Below are 16,374 nucleotides of genomic sequence, written 5' to 3' on the forward strand. Positions count from 1 at the left end.
GAAAGCAAGTTGGTTAGAATTTTTTAGTCTCCCCTCCCAACTTTAATACTTGTACTTTAAATTTTTAATTTAGACTAAGTGTATTAGCATATTTTTTATCCATAATTATTACAATTAAAAAATTCATAATTTTAGGAAATTAATATAGTTGATTCAAAAGTCCTTTTTTCATTGAAAATAAATAACCATCATTTTTCTAGCATTTTTTTCTCATGATGTAGTGTATATGTGATAATTGATCCATGTGGCTTGCCACATTTTCCCTTGAGAAGGATATGTATATCTCCATGCCAAAATATATCAGTACTCAAAAATGACAGAGAGTGCACTGATTTTTCAGTCATTTTGGCAGTTTCATCCATTGTATTTTGTTATTAATTAATAGCATATTTACTAGATAGTAGTTAAAAAAAAATTCAGCAACAAAAATTTATTCTCTCTCTCTTTAGGAAAATCCTGTGTATGCATCTTATATATATATATATTTTTTTTAAATTATAAACACACACGCAGCTTATATAGATAATGGTCAAATGGTATCCAAGACACTTAATCTTGATGGCTTTATTTTTTCTTTTTTTTTTTAATTCTTTCTTCCCTCTCCCTGCCTATGGATAATTGGGTGCTCATGTCAATTGCAGGTAGTAATTGACATGAGGGCATGTACATGAATACTCATATATGAAATACATGACATGAATACTTGTATTAATTACAGGTAATTATTGACATGAACTCATGCCATTTATCACTATTTCTGAGACATTGTATGCTAAGTTAGATGGGCCTGTTCATCATTTGAGCAGCTGTGTAGTCTTGCAAAAAAATAATCATATGCAACAGTTAAGTTTCAGTGAATTCTTATGTTTGTGCTGTGATCTGAAAGTTCTTAAGTTCGTTTCACATTATTGGTTTTTGTTTTATCTGAAACTAACAAACAAACAAACAAAACTAATGCATCATTATTTTGTGTGGTGTTAAAATGTTTGCTCGCAGAAAGTTTTTTGTATACTGTATAACATAATTATGCATTTTTTCCAAAAAGGTTAAGTTAGGTTCTGTGACTTGACCTAAGAGTGTTTGAAGTTAAGGATCGTTATTTTGGCTACTCTTTTGAAACCAAAATAATGCAGTTAATAAAGAAAGCATAAACTTGGAATACCAGCATTTGGCAGGATACCGCAGACTTCTGCCAAAGTATTCCTGAATGTTATTTCTAGATATTTTTTGCAAGATTATACATTTACTCATATGCATAATCTCATATGAGTAAATTTACTCATGACTGCTGCTTGAATATCAAACTTGTGAATTGACATATGAATCCTGTTTAGATTTATGTACATTTAAAATTGATTATTGCTTGGTTGTATAACAAAGTTTTAAAGAATATTGGCTGGAATTGTCTGCAGTTAAAAAAAAAATCCTTTTGAGTAGTAAATATTTTATCTAGAAATTTAGAAATGCAATTGACTTTCATTATAGCAAACACGGTTATAACAAACTCACACATAATAATAAACTATCAAGAAGTCCCAATAGGTATAGTACCATTCTAAATGAAATTAGTGTGGTACCCTCACCACTGTAACAAGTTCCTCTCCCTACAAGTTTGCTATAGCATGAATTGACTGTAAAATGAAAAGTTTTGGTTTGAATTCACAGAAACAACAAAAATCCCAACTATCCTAACATCATATTCCTTTTAGTCAAAATCTCATTTCTTCTTTGGTTTGTTGCTTTCCACTTATGTACTTCTCAAAAATATTTGGATCATAGATCACATTTTCATCATCATGCTATATATGGTTATATCTGCATAAAATATTTTTTAAAAATTGACACTGTTTTCACTTAACTGTTTGGTGATGAGGGGAACAAATTCTATCTTAATAGAATTTATATTTAATCATACAGTACTACACATTCATTTATATAAACCTAATTAGTATGAATATATAGTGTTATTAGTCATAATTAGGACAAGTGATTTTTGAATTTGTTTTATAATTTTCTTATTTAGGGAATAACGACATTTATTAACACAACTTGCAGTTTTAAATTTTGTGATAAATCTGTATCATGCTAAAACTAAGAATGTATATTGTGAATGTAATATTAAAGTGTATATATATATATATATTAAAGTTCACACACAAGTTTCCTTGATATATGTCAACTTACTGAGAAAATTTTTCACAAAATTATGATCTAATCAGTTGTTTTGCTTTCAAAACTCAGTATATGTAATTATAATTAATTGGAATGTATTAACATTTCTAAAATGAATTGATTGTTTTATTTAAAGATTGTCTCAAGAATTCATGGAACACAAACAGAGCACTAATTTCATTTTATTTTATTTTATTTTTTTTATTTTTTTTTTGTAACTGCATTAGATTGCTTTTGGAGAATTCTTTTAGAATTTCCATTATATTTGCTGTATGCACTAACTCTTTTTAGACAGTGTAATTTGAACTCCAAAGTCTTCATTTGAGTTATAAACCTTATAAAGAAGCATGTAAAGTTTATTTTTGACCTGATGCATTGGCTGCAGTTTGCTACACATCTTTTTAAGAATTTGACTAGTCAGGTAACAGAAAGGTTTAAACGTTGCCAGAGGCTTAAATGGATTTCCTATACTGACACTTTCAGAATAATTCAAAAATTTATTGATTTTTTTTTCGGTTGTTTAATAACAAATTTCTCACCAGAATCCATCTGTTTGCATGTAAGTTAACCACAAAATAATTTGGCTCATGATGGTATATTGGTCACAATATACCATCATGAGGCATGTTTATTGCAATTTTTCTTAGGCCTCTTTCAATAATGCAGTTTGCATGTGACCTGTGGGAAAAAATTTGCTTCCAGCTTATATCGCAGTGTTACTAGAGTTTTAAGAGTAAGTCTTCCAGTATCACTTATGCTCTGCTCCAGTACACTGTTTTTATTGCAGTGCAGTATATTCTTGAGAAAAATCTTTCTAAAAAAAACAATTACATATATCTATATTTACTTAATGTAGTGCATGAGCTTGAGCAGTCATCTGTTGCATATTCTTATATACATTTAGAAGATATTTTCTGAATGAACACTAACTTTTCTTGCTGAATTGACTTCACATATTTTTTTAAATATTTAATTCACATGACTGCTTGCTTACTTGCTAGATTCAGAAATGAATGCTGTAAAATCAGGTCTGTACTACAAGGCACTGGAGTGCTCGAGGCTCGTTGTTTGGGGCCCTTAATTTGTCCCTAATTTTTTGAGGTACCCCCAGCTAGAGCCTCTGTGCATCTGTGCTTAAGTACAGCCCTCTTTAAAATCTGGATAATTTTTAATTCCATCTAAAGGTTTGCTTTCTTTTAAAACTCATCATCATCTCTTTTGTTATATTTTTAACATAGTGATGCATTCATTTTGCACTGAACTGGAATCCAGTACGTCTGTGGTCCTTGCTTTAACATTGCACTGATAACCTTATACTGTCATCACTTTATATAGGCAACTCAAGTATTTGAACTATTGTTTGTTCATTTTTTCATGCTAAGGTGTGTTTTGTTTGAAAATTTTCCAGGAAAAATATATCTATCAGCACCAGCTGAGGCTATGGATTTCTTTCTAAAAACAATTCTGTTTTTCAAACATCTGAAATAGTCTTTTCTAGGAGCTGTTCTTTTATTGTAGTGGTACTGTGTCCGAAATATAACCTACCACAGACATGTTCCTCTGCTCAGGATGTACAGGAAATGTTTAGAATATTTTTAAGAAACAAAAAAACACACAAAAAAAGTTTAGAATTGGGGAATAAATTGATAAAAATAGCTTCATGAATAAATAAAATAAAATAAATAAATATGATGAAATGTTTTTTTATCAAAGCGTAACCCAAAAATCACTTGTCCTAATTATCACTTAGTATATGGTTTACTGCAAGTACCTAACTTTAACATAGCTTTATTTTGCAATCTTTTGTGATGAATAGCTGATACCATAAATTGGCAACGCTATAAATGTATGCTTGCTTATATACAAAAATCTTATTTTTTTAAGCACTGAAAGACGTCATATCCCTTCCCCCCCCCCACTGTATTCCTAATAGATTTTTAAAGCTGTTAATTACTTTGAAATTGTAATATATGCAATAACTTATTAATCAGCAGTTTATGAATAATTAGTGCAGATATTAAATATTTTATTCTAATTTTGCATCTTGCAGAAATTTGAATATTATGTCTTATATTAAAAAATTAAAATACAGTAGAGCTTGTTTTGTGACACATTATGTATTTATGTAAGATTTTGATAGCTTTTCGAATGGCATCCCTTTTTAAAAAAAACAAATTTTAATGGTTTTTAATACTTTTGGTGGCTTTTTTTCAGTGTTAGTATACATTATGACTTCATTACATTTTATTATTATCATTGTTATATTTTTATTATTATTACATATTGTGACTTAATATGTGAAATAATAAATGCTACAAAGGGAGCTTCAATTTCCTAAGTATGTACATAATCCTTATATTTAGTTTGTAGCCATTTGCATGGGAGAAAATCTTTAATTAGTATAATTGTATAATTTCAGGTTTTTGGTTTTGAAGAACCAGTCTACTTTTATATGGTGTTATTAAGGTGCTCAGTCCTTCCACCTATTTTCTCTGTTTAGATATATATATTCATCTGTTTATTGAATATTATATCATGAATATTTCTGTTTGACATTAAGGTTCAAAATTTTGTAATTAACTTTGAATATCTTGACTTCCTAGATAATGTATAATACTGATGCAGATCATATATTTTATTCATGCTATAATGTGATGCATGTAGACATCAAAAAAATAGGATTGAACTAAAATACTATGATTCTTAATTATAATTAAAGACCTTAAGTTTTAATTCAGTTACTAAAAAATGATAGACAGAACACCAAAAATGATAAATTAAAGATACCAAGAAATTATATTCTTGGTATAATCTTTTATCCAAGTGTAAGCAAACAATGTTTGCGTGTGAAGTATCTTCACAACTAGGCTACTTCTATATAGAGGCTAACAACTTCGCATCAATTGCCTTAGTATCCCATAATGCAAAGCACACATCTTTACAGACATGCATAATGCTATGCAGTATGGGAAGGGCCACTACCCAGACCAGTTTTGACCTTTATTGAGGTCTCACTTGATCTATAAGAGATACCAAGGTTGAAGTAATGCAAAAGTCATATTCACATATACAGTAGTCAAAAGGTGTCACACCTTATTATTAAAATACTCTGGATTAGAGATAATGTTGAAAGTTTTTTCACTTACAAACATTGTTTACTTACACTTGGATAGAAGATTAAACCAAGGATATAATTTCTTGGCATCTTTAATTTGCAGTATAACCAAGTGAAAAAACTTTCAACACCAAATCTGAATTTAAAAGTAATGTGATGAATTGCATTAATATATAAAAACAGAAATGAAATCGCATAATATTTCAAGTTATGTTTATTTATGTATTATATATGATATTTTGCATTGAATTTTTCAGCAGTCATTAAAGGAAGACAGAAAAATTTATGACACTGTGTAAACTTTAAAGTCCTCTAGATAAAGGATATAGATGGTAGAAAATTAACAATATGAGGTATTGTTTAAAGAATGGTACTACAACATCAATGAGTGCCAAGTGAAAACTTCCAGAATTGTGGAATAGCAAGTGCATCAAACCATGAGAACAAGTCCATTTGTATTGATGATTGAGCACTAGTGTAAATGAGAAAATTATGGTCCTTGGAGTTTCAGATTTGATCTGCTTATAATTGGAGATCATAACATTGCAGAGTGATAATTCTTAAATAGAAATTGAAAATTATCACTAAGTATTTTGCTCTGTGTCATTTTAGTATTTTTTTATTTGTGTTTATATATAATTTGCTAAGCCTATTATTTAATGAGCACCTCATTACTAAACCCTCTGTAATGTTTCCTTATTCTCTTGAAATCCAAGTGACCAGATCAGTTTTTACACTAGTTCAGATCAAGTGGAACCAGATCCTTATCTCTGCTAGTCAGTGTCCTTGCCATGCCACAGTTCTGCTGGGTAGTTTACCACATTTGCAACGTGCCCTGTCCTGTGCACTTCGTCTTCCCGTTAATCGTTATCTTAAGATCCCTTCCTCCCACAAATAGAATGGGGGGGGCTTCCATCTCTGAATCCCAAAGTTGAAAACCCCTAGTCACATTGAACATGGATTCTTCACTGCATAAATAATAATACTGTATTTTTACAGATGTTGTTTAAATTAAGATATTAAAATTAAATTTAATTTGAGCTGTATACAATAACATTTAATTCAGATAATTCTTATTGAGTTCTGTAGTGGATTGGGCAGATTATTATATACTTCTAAATCAACAGTTGAATCTCTGCTTTTTCTAAGTTTTTACATGCCAGATACATATGCCTTTTAGTTATTTATTCTTTCAGTAGTTTTAAATTTATTCAGATATCAACACAATATCTTTGACTCATTTCGTTATTAGGAATCTTGTTACAGAGTTACTTGCAATAATTTATAAAGGTCATGACAGAAATTCTTTGACTGACTCACAAAACATATTTCACTTATGAATAAATAGGTTTTTCACAAGCAAAAAATAATATAGTAATTTCATTTTGATGATATCCGTTTTTGCAGATCTTTTCACTAAGAAACCATTTGTAATTGTTTCATTTTTGTGCTGTTTAGAAAAAAAAAAAAACCTCTTGGCTTCAAGCTTAAAAACCTGTCTTTCAAAATTAAGCAAATGAAAATGTTTGCACCATGAAACTAATGTTTTGCTAGTATGAACAGATACCCCACTCTTCAAACCTCATTGAAATCAAAGTGTTACCTGTTTTCACCTGTGAATCATTTTCAGTTTAAAATTACGAGTTTAGTTTCCTCTCAAATAAAATTTTAGTTAAATATCAACAATGATACTTGCCATGTTGAAAAATATTCTCATTTTTCCCTTGTTTACAGTTTCCAAGAAGGATTCCTTATCCTTTCCTTTTGTAATGTGATCAAAATATGCATTTTTTTATTTAGCAGTATATTTAGATTTGTCAAAAAACAGCTGCATACTATGTTGTGACATATTTTGCAAGGTGCAAACTACATTGTCAGTCAGAAGTTTTTGAAGAGTTTATACCATTCTTATTGTGAAAAGTGTTTCCTAATAGAAATGCTGTGTATTATCAAACACAGTGCAAAATCTTGTTAAATGGGATGTTAAAATTATGTCTGAATTTAATTTGCATACTAGTCATCACCTATAGTACAACTTGTACCTCATTGCATGCATGTATATTAGGGGCATATGGGAATGATAAAGGGATGATTTGCTGGGATATGTCTTAATCCTGCTCCAATAAGAGAATGTATAACTCTCCACAAGAAGTTCATTATATACTAAAAACAACTTGTTACTATATTTATGGCAAATCGTTGTTTTTCTTATTTGTTGATAGGTCATAGGTAACAGTACAAAATAAAAAGTTACATATTAGATTCTATATCCTTTCTCCAAGGGTATCCATGGAGGGAGGGTAATCGAAACACATGGTCTTCCTTCTTTAAAGAAATCACACTATGGATCCCCTTAAGAAATGTCTTGCATGTAGCTAATGTGTATTCTTAACCTAGAAACTTAAGTTCCATCATATACTGAGAAAATTCAGTAACAAGGAAATTCATTAGTTTAGTTTTTCAGTTTTCCATATTTGTTTTCTGTCATTAAATTGGTTTTGAAAAAGTTTCTAAAACGGTTTGGATTTGCTTAAAACTTCCTTCCTAATATGTAAGATGAAGTATTAAAATTTTTCTAATTTTACTTTGCCTAAAAATCAAAAGCACAACTTTCAATCTTTGAATTATTTATGCTTGAATGGTCTTTCTAATGACAAATTAATATCTGGTAATAATTGAAAATGTTTGACTCAAAGAGGAAGAAATCTCCACTGGCTCCAGTTAAAAAAATGAATTATTACGAATGAAAGTTAAGCTTGTTCTCTCTCTCTCTCACACACATACGACACTTTGGAGAACCAGCTTGTCACCTCTTTGACATGTCTGACACCCCCCCCTCAATTATTTACAGCCACCTTTCGAATAGCAAACATCATTGTAGTAAACTCATTCGCTATAATAATCTTCTGAAAAGTCTCAGCTTAAGTTCTACTGCATCTGTACTATTCTATAAGAAATTCACTATAGCAAACCTTCCATTGTACAAACTGTTTTTTTAACACCTAGAAGCTCAGTATGAAGGTTAATTATATATTAAGGATATAAGAAAAACATCTTAACTAATTTGTAGAAATTTATGTCCTATGTTTAGCATGATTACTAAAAATATCACTAATGTTTAGAGACATAAATGGTGTAAAATAGTACTGAAAATTGTGTGTTTTTATTGTATTTTAGATTATTATTTGAAATTGGAATATCCCTATGTATATGGTTCTCCATACAGCTTTATGATGAGAAGATTTTATTAATTGTAAGAAGATTAATTGTAGAGGTGTCTAAACAGAATATGGGTTTCACTTTTCTTAAATGCTGATCAAAAATTTAATATGTTCACTCATTGATTTTTAACCATTCCCATAGAATTATTTCCCAGAAAAGCTATGTGACTATATTGTAACAAAGAAATGTTTAATATACTATTTTTAAACAATTCTTGATTATCAATTGAAAACACTAATGATATACTGTATATCTTAATATAAACACTTGTATATTAAGGAAATAAGGTTGCAGGCTAGTAAGATTAATCATATAATGTCAGTCACAACATTAAGGAAATATGTGTTTTATATAACATTGAAATGAAGTACTAAAGTACTAGTTGAGTGGATTGTATATCTGCTTTCAACCAGCAGAGTGTGGGTTCGAATTCTGCTGTTAGCATGGATGTTTCTGAATGTCTGTAGATGAATTTCATTGTCTGGTTTGAGGCTACCACCCTGTTTATTGGAGGCTACAAGTATTTTGAAAAAATTCCATGTTTGGATTCTATAGCAGGGTTCCCAGATTATCTAAACCTTATACCCATAGTATATATATATATATATATATATATATATATATATATATATATATATATACTAGTCTTATAAGTTTATGACCTCTTATAGGTAGATTCACACAGTGTGTGTGTGTGTGCATGTATATATAGAGAGAGAATAAGGGAATATGAGAATTAGGAAGTAAGCATTTAGAAGTAAGTGGATATAATTTCATGCAAACAGTGTTATCATCGGTTTATAAATATAATATATAAAGAAGAGCGAATGCTGTATATAATTAAATAAAAAATGAAATGCAGGTCTTAATGTTTTATAAAATATATTACAAAGCAATGAAGTTAATTGTTAATGAAATGATTTTTTTTGTCCTCTTAATGGTATGTACTCGTATATCTTTTTTTGGGATACTTAGTCTTTAATAAATAATTATAATAATTAAATATCTGAGTATCACAAAATGCCATGACAAATATAAGTTTAGCCCAATCTCAATTTATTATTTAAAAAATTGCCTTATTAGGACATGGACAAACACAAATACATCTGAAAATAATAACGAAGTATGTTATTACTGGACATAATAAAAGAGTATCGTTACATATTTGTTTATAAATTTCACTAGTACATAATCTTTTTGGTATATATAATTAATGAAGTGAGATAAAGTTGAAAAGTTAGAAATTTCATTTGTCAAAAATAAAGTTTCTTTTAAGATATCTGTTATATGAGTTTTGAAATTGATATTTTCTTTTATAATTAGATTAAAAGTTAATCTAGTCTCATATAATTAATTGATTATGATCAGTTTATTAATTAAATTTGCTTTCAGGTGAGGCACACATAAAACACACCATATAATCTCAATAAACTTTGAAAAAATTACTTTATTTGAGTGTACTTCTCCTGAAGCATTTATAGGTTTCCTGTGATCACTTAAGACAAGCCCTACTGTATTTGCAAAAGTAACAAAAACATATATTCTTATTGGATTATCTTGTGAAAAAACAAGTAAAAAGTAAATAACAGTAAGTAAAAAGAGAAAACTTTAGTAAATTAGTGTTAAAATGATAAAATACAAAATATTTCTTAAAGATTAATAAGTTATATTGATCTAAGTATCCACAAATTTCATATCAATTTTATTCTATTATTTACTTAAATTAAGGGGATATTAAATCCCACATTATTTCAAAGCCAAATAAGAAACTCAAAGATAGAAATCTGATCTAAGAGTTTGATGTCAAATATAGAAACTATATAAACTTCGACGAGTCCAAGCGTAAGCCAACACCTGGTAGTGCAATGCCAGGGCAAATCGTTGCAAAGGTGGAGCTCTGATCACTATTCTTGGTATTTAGCCATAACGTAAAACAACAGTTCCTAGGAAATGTATTATTGTTCTACATTATACCTTCAGTGACCTTCTCTCATAATGTAGAACAGTAATACATTTTCTAGGAGCTGTTGTTTTACATTATAGTAAATACCAAGAATAGTGATTGGAACTTGCTCCACCTTTGCAACGAGTTGCCCTGGCATTGCACTACTAGGTTTTGCTTACGCTTGGACTCGCCAAACTTTATATAGTTTCTATATTCGGCACGAAACTCTTAGATCAGATTTCTATCTTTGAGTTTCTTAATCGGCTTTGAAATAATGTGGGATTTAATATTCCCTTAATTTAAATAATTATTATGTCACCGAATTGAAGCCTCTTGGCTCTTTATTTTAAATTATTCTGTTATGTTTACTGAATTTAAATATCTAGTCTACTGGTAGCTGGTAACAAGTTCTGCTGCACATTTATTTCTTATTTGTATATTCATGTTTATTTGAATGACAACTATACTGCTATCTTTATTTCAGCCAAAGTAAATAGCCTTTAAAAAAAAAAAAAGAAAGAAAAGTAGAATGCCACTTTTCTTTTATTATTTTGACCATTAAGTATGTTGAATAAACTTTGAAGTACAATTTCTGTTGTAATTTTTGAAATTTATATCCTTCCATTGATAAACTTATTTTCACTTGTTGGACTGTATTTGTTAAGAAAATGTATGGGGGGGGGGAGGAAGGAAAGAAAGCTATTAAAAAGTGCCATATTTGATTAAAAACACCAAATAATATTACATTTCTCCTTTCTAAAGTCTAAATATTTGCATGCCCACTGCTGTAATTGGTCTGAGAAATGCTGAATCAGGTTCCTAAAATGTCTGCAGATACAAAGAACTTTTTTTAATTGTCAAAATAGTTCTTAAATTTAATTATTAATTAGTGTAATTATTTAAATTGTTCAGTTTTGTATGTGTAATATTAATAAAATAAATCATGAAAAAACAATTATATCAACAGTAATGTTTTTCAAGATTTGGTGTATGTGTATAGCAGCCTCATCTCCAAAATTATTGCAGCATGCTGTGTGAGTAATATGTTATTTTCTCTCTTATATTTAAAACAGTTTTGTTTCCTATAGAACTTTTTGAATTTAGGTCCAAGAAGTGAAATTAAGTTCTTTCCTTATGTGATATTACATAAGACTTTTAATACATTTTTGAAATTCTTTTTATATTTTCAGTATTTGTTAATATGTTTGCAATTAGTAGTTGCTATTGTATTATAAATCTCTTAAGTACTTGGCATTTTCAGAAAGAATCTGATAATTATGCGATTAACAGTTCTTATCGGTGCATTTATTTCTATCATCTAAGTACAACTGGTTTTTATACTGTTTATTTCTTATGTTTATTTCTGTTTATCTATTAATTATGTGTATATAATGTAACTATTGAGCTGTGGACTTGGAAATCTCGATTTGTTTATAAGTGCTATGAGTTTGAATTTTTTTAAGGAAAGTAGTATACTGATAAATGGAAAGACCTTGCACTTTGTATTATTTTAGTATTTTCCTTTTCATTCCCTAGTAAACGTCCAATTTGTGTGTCAATAATTGTGATGTTACATTTGTGAGACAGCAATTCTGAGCCCTGGGCTTAATTGCTTCTACTCCAGTACTGTTGTCGCCATATTAACTAATGTGATGAAAGTTAGAACTCGGAGAGTGGTAGCAGCCTGAGATTTTTTCCTGTGCTGTAGCACAAAGACTGTTGAATGTATGGAGATTGCTCTATTTTTGTGAGAAATAAGTGTTAAAATATTTTTGTTTCTAAAACTGTACAGCTTGTTGAAGCAGCCTGTAGAGGGCACTGTAGCACATAGCTAAGTAGCAAGGCCAGTGTTTATCTGTTGTGTTTGTGGCCAACCACCCATCTCAGGATGCCAATAAATGTTGTTAGCTGCAATAGTCAAAGTTGTCTTTTATAAATTTTGCTTCATTTATTCACCATTTTAAGGCAAACGTATTAGTAGTACAATAGTTTTATTTGATCTATTTTAAAACAGTATTTGAAACTTCAACGCTATTTCAAAAGAAATTTTTATTAAATATAATTCCTAACATCTTATTGATGGGATGTTGGGGGAGGGAGTAAGAAGAAAATCTTTCACTCATTCTATTCCTTTCTGTTTTTACATATTCTGTACATTGTATGACATAACCTACATATAAATACGTCACACCTTAAATTGGTACATTTAAATTCCTTTAGCAATTTACAGAGAGAGAGAGAAAAAAAATCTACTTTAGTGTGTGATAGAGAAGTCTTTTTGCATATTTAAACCTATTAATCCCAATTCCATAGTAACAAAAAAAAAAAAGGTTAACAAAAGCTTAAGATATGCTTGAATAAAGTGGTTTTTTGACTACAAAAAGTCAAAACGACGTATAGGGAAATAAATTAAAACACGATGTTTATTTTTGAAGTAAAACTTTAATTCCAACATTCTTGCTTTTCTGTTAGCAAAATCGTTGATGACTTTGTCTAAATCTGTTTCATCACTCAGTTGCTGTTTTATAGACAGTATGGCAAGATTTCTTAAACGCAAGGTACTCATTGTAGATCTTAGGTAATTCTTAATTTTAATTTAGAAAAATTCCTCTCACAACTAGCAACACTTACAGCAATTGTTTGGAACAGTTCTGCAAAAGTTCAAGGGGACCGTCCTTCCACGTCTCTGTTTCGTCTTGCATAGCAACAACAAATAAAACAAGTCTTTTTCTCTCAACGAGGAACACTTCCTTATTAATGTCATTGTGATCATGATTTAGTTGACATTCATATTTATCATTCGAAAGATTTGATGCCGTAAGGAAGGCATATTTTTCAGCAAGAACATGAAGTTGTTGAAATGACGGTGATTTCTTCGATTACTGCCCAGTGTAAAAACATTCTCCTCAACTCAGTTTTGTATGACAATTCAGCATCTCTTGATTCTTCACCTGCCATCATTTTCTTTCTACACCAACGATCCATGACTTTCCAGATCACAAATTTCTTTGGCGTAAGCTACTGAATTGTTAACTAATTCTCCCTCCCTGTTTTCAGTTAAAAATGCTTTTAAAGGTTCGAGGTTTATGTCACATTGCTGTAGAAAAAAACGTGAACAAAAACGCTCCACAGTTCCAAAAAAGGTAGCAGAATTCGCAGCAACAGAAATTTAATGTACACCTGCCAAATCTTCGAGAGTATTATTAGAGCCACTCTGAACCAGATCAAGATAAGATAAGGAATCGTGACGTCATGAGTTTAAAATGTTTGGAATTTTTCTAGGGAACGTGTGAGTGACGTCACGTTTGTTTGGTTTGCTTATAGAATTTTGGGTGATGGTTAGAGATAAAGAATCCTGTCATGATTGGTGGGACACTGAACCAGATCAAGAAAAGGAATCATGTCATGGTTTGTTGTTATCAGATGTAGATAAGTGACATAATTTGTTAGTTGTAAATAAGTGACATTATTGTTTTCAATGGAAAAGAAAGATATATCAGTGGCTAAGGATTCGTGTCGTGATTGATAGGACACTGAACAAAATAGGGGTAGGGTGAATGGGAGAAGTGATGTTAGTGTCATGGATGTGTGTTATCAGATGAAGATAAGTGACGTCATTTGTTAGTTGGAAATAAGTGGCATTGTTTTGAATGGAAAAGGAAAATATATTAGTGGATAAGGATTCTTGTCGTGATTGGTGGGACACTGAACAAAATTGGGGTAGGGTGAATGGGGAAGTGACATCAGTGTCCTGGATGTGTGTGTTGTTATGAGATGTAGATATGTAAATGGTTTGCGCATGGAATTGTGGGTGATGGTAGCGATAAGATAGAGTTTGGAATTTCGCTGGGGGCCCTCTCTTCTGTCAGGGACATCACGTGATGTGTTTGGTTGGCGTATAGCATTGTGGGTGATGTTTAGAGATATGGAATCGTGACGTTATGTGTTTGGAAATTTATGAGGAACATATGTCACATCACATGCTTTGGTTTGCCTATGGAATTGTGGCGATGTTTTTGAGTTAAGATATCTTGGAATTTTCGCAGGGTGACACACATTCGTCATTGTCGTTATGTTTTGTCTTTGGTTGTCGATAGATGGCTGTACTAATTTTCCAATATATTTTGGGGTATTTCTTTCCTGTTAATGACTATGGGAATTCTTAGAGTCGATATGGCGGCAGCTTTTAGACCTTTTCTGAATAATTCAATTATATGCTGGTGTCTCCTCAAACACACACTTTTTTTTTCAAAATCATCCATATTTTATTCATATTCTGATTCATATTTTATTCATAAATCATCCGAATATTTTGAGTTGTCTAAAATTTAAGATCTTAAAGTTCAATTAATAAATAAATAGTGTGTGAATTCACTGTGCTTTCAAAAGTGATCTTACTTAAATATACATAACACATCAACGACACCATTTGTTTATTTAAGTTTACATTTTATTTCACAGATATTTACAACGTAATATGCAAAATAGGAATTTACAGACATCACCACTGTCTATGGTGTTTTTTTTTTTTTTTTGTCGTAACATTCTCTGATGAGACAAGTGATTGGCTGATACTGATGCTGCCTCCCATACTAATATATAAATTTCACAGGTAATTAACAAAAATAGCAGTAGTATAATCAATCAAGTAGTAATACAATCAGTTGACGTTTTCGCGATGGTTGTTGATTTTCACCTGCAAAGAAAAAAAAATCTTGTTAGTGATGGAAAAGTTAGCAGATTACTATAATCCTAATACAGTAGTTAGTTTTGGAAGTATCAAAGGTTTACAGAAACATACACATTTGCCACATGAAACCGAGAAAAGTTGGTTAGCAACACAGCCTACTTATGTGAGACATAAACCCATTAGAAGAAAGTTTAAATGCAATCAAATCAAAGTCCCGACACTTTTCTGCACTTCAATGTGATTTGGCAGATATGTTATCATATGCAAAATAGAATGGGGGCGTGTGTTTCCTTCTTGTGTGCGTTGATTGTTTTTCCAGATTTGCGTGGGTTCGAACACAAGAAGAAATCAGCAGATGCTGTTGTTAATGCTTTCGAGTCTATTTTTAAAGAAGTGGCATGTTACATAAACACTGATAAAGGAAAAGAGTTTTGCAACAAGAAAGTTCGTGCCTTGTTTAAGAACCATAATGTTCATTTCTACACGACCAGGAGCGAAATAAAAGCACCCATTGCAGAAAGATTACAAATGGATGACGTATACTAAAAGTAAAAGTTATACGAAAGTTTTACCGACCCTTGTACATACTTATAACCTCCACCGCACTATCGGTATGGCTCCATCGGAAGATAACCTTCACAACGAGGATCATGTTTGGAAATATTTGTAAGAAACCCAAGAGGAGACTACCAAACCAAAATTTCACGTAGGTGATAGCGTGGTTTTAAGTGATGATACCCACAAATTTAGAAAAGGGTTTTGGGGTAACTGGACTCGAGAACTGTTCACTATTGCTCAGATTATTGATAGAAACCCTGTAGTATATAGAGTTCGCGGTCGGGACGGAGAAATAGTGGAGGGAACTTTCTATGAACCTCAACTGCAAAAGGATGAATGAACTTCCGAAAGACGTGTATCTAATCGAACAAGTACTTAAACAGCACAAGCAGAAACGAAAGCTTCAATATTTTGTTAAGTGGCTCGGTTATCCCTCATCGTATAATTCTTGGGTTCGTAGCGAAGATGTTTTACTTAACCCTTCCCAATAATGCCACTATGAAAATGTTTCCTACTAACAGGCAAACGAAATTTCAAGTGGAATTATCACATGAGATCAGACTTAAAGGTAAACGGGAAGTTGCTCTTGCCGAAATTCATCTTCCGGGAGAATTTAATAACATCGATTCCGGTTACGATGAGTTTCGTATGATACGTGGCTTTGGAGGAGGA

Source organism: Typopeltis vanoorti, chromosome 10 (genome assembly GCF_054136105.1).
Source record: "Typopeltis vanoorti isolate ZY-2024b chromosome 10, IOZ_Tvanoo_1.0, whole genome shotgun sequence".
Lineage (NCBI taxonomy): Eukaryota > Metazoa > Arthropoda > Arachnida > Uropygi > Thelyphonidae > Typopeltis > Typopeltis vanoorti.